We start from the raw sequence: 2182 nt of genomic DNA on the forward strand, positions 1-2182 counted from the left end.
ATGAGAATTGAGATTAGGAAGTGTTGTAAACTTGATAGTTTCTGCCAAGAGATTGGATTGACTAGTATTAGAAGTTCATTGTCTAGGGATTAGAATGTTTGCAGTTTGATAAACACTCGAAGTAGATTAGCATACTCCACCTACATCAATAACCTCATCCTCGGGATCTTCTATCCATTTGTGCTTTCTGTTTAATTCTCTTGTTATTTACTTGGTCTGCTTTGTTTTCTTGCCAGTATCGATAATCGTTACGTTTTAGTTTATGCATGGTAGTCTATGTTTTACAGCTTTACATTTATTGCATGTTTAACATTTTCGCTTAGGATCGCTGAAAACCAAAAATCATTTATGCTTGCTTGACTTAATCATCTCTGATATATCTTGATTGCTAGCATCACACCTGATTGGATTGATACCTATTGTACTGCAATGACATGATAGTACTCTAGGGTAATTGATAGAAAAAGCCTAGTATCAATTTGGCGCCGCTGCCATTTGGGTGTTTGTGTGTTACATTTGAGATTTCAGACTTGCTAAGATCAAGTTTTTACTCAACATTCACTACAGTTACTCACTCTGTTCCTTCTGTTTGTCTATTGATTCAGGTACAACTCTTGCTCAATTGCTCCTACTCGACTGACACACTCAACCGATAAGAGAGATAAGCTGATTTGAGTTGTATGCACACACGGTCGCAAGGCACAGAGAACTTGTTCCAGCCCTCCGACAGTATTGATCACTTGGTACCTGCATCACGACAGCAACGCAACAGAGTTACACCACCCCAAGTGGAGATGGAAAACATTCAACCACCACCACCATCCCCACCACGGGCACCTACACGGATTGGAGCTGGTGATGCTCCACGCAACCATACCCATCGTCAGGGTATAGTGCCTCCAGCTGTGGCGAACAACAACTTTGAGATCAAGAGTGGTCTGATCTCCATGGTCCAGCAGAATAAATTTCATGGTCTGCCTATGGAAGACCCACTGGATCACCTTGATGAGTTTGATCGTCTTTGTAGTCTCACCAAGATCAATGGGGTCAGTGAGGACGGTTTCAAGCTTCGTCTCTTTCCATTCTCTTTGGGTGACAAAGCTCATCAATGGGAGAAAACTCTTCCTACAGGATCTATCACTTCCTGGGATCAATGCAAGCAGTCGTTTCTTGCCAAGTTTTTCTCCAACTCTAGAACTGCAAGTCTGCGCAATGAGATCTCTGGGTTCACTTAGAAGAATGGAGAAACGCTTTGTGAAGCCTGGGAACGCTTCAAAAGTTATCAGTCTCAGTGCCCCCATCATGGTTTCACCAAGGAGTCTCTCCTCAGTACTCTTTACCGGGGTGTTCTCCCAAAGATCCGGATGTTGCTTGACACTACCAGCAATGGCAACTTTCTGAACAAGGACGTCGACGAAGGTTGGGAGCTTGTTGAGAACCTATCCCAATCTGATGGCAACTACAATGAAGATTATGATCGAACCATCAGGGCAAGCATAGATCTTGATGAGAAGTACAAGAAGGAGATGAAGGCTGTGAATGACAAGTTGGACAAGCTATTGATGAGCCAGCAGAGGAACATCCATTACGTCTCTGATGACGACCCTTTCCAGACTCTGAATGGGGAGGGAGAACAATCTGAGGAGATAAGTTATGTCCAAAACCAAGGTGGATACAATAAGGGATACAATCCTTATAAGCAGAACCCCAATCTGTCTTATAGGAGCACCAATGTTGCAAACCCCCAGGATCAGGTTTATCCACCTGCACAACAGCAGCAGCAGGGGCAGAACAAACCATTTGTGCCCTACAACCAAGGTTATGTGCCCAAACAACAATTTCAGCAAGGTTACCAACCTCCAGCAGGACCACCACCAGGATTCCAACCTCAACATGCTCCGCCTCCTCAGGCACCAGATCAAGACATGAAAAACATGCTTCAGCAACTCCTACAGGGACAAGCAAGTGGCTCCATGGACAATGCTAAGAAGTTTGCTGAGCTGACTCAGAGACTGGACTGCTCATACAATGATCTGAACATGAAGATTGAGACTCTGAATTCCAAGATCAAGTATATGGAGGGCAAAACTGCTTCTACTTCTGCCCCAAAGCCTGGCCAACTTCCAGGAAAAACTGTTCAGATTCCTAAGGAGTTTGCTCATGCTCTATGCGGAGGAGCGGT

General features: G+C 44.3%; 1 non-coding gene across 1 annotated transcript; it reads right to left on the reverse strand.

Annotated features, from left to right (window-relative positions):
* Positions 1–1202: 1202 nt before the first annotated feature.
* LOC111829481 lies at positions 1203–1309 on the reverse strand. Its single transcript, XR_002832886.1, has one exon. It is a non-coding gene; the product is annotated as a small nucleolar RNA R71 (small nucleolar RNA).
* Positions 1310–2182: the final 873 nt, after the last annotated feature.

Source organism: Capsella rubella, unplaced genomic scaffold, assembly GCF_000375325.1.
Source record: "Capsella rubella cultivar Monte Gargano unplaced genomic scaffold, Caprub1_0 scaffold_12, whole genome shotgun sequence".
NCBI classification, from domain to species: Eukaryota; Viridiplantae; Streptophyta; class Magnoliopsida; order Brassicales; family Brassicaceae; genus Capsella; species Capsella rubella.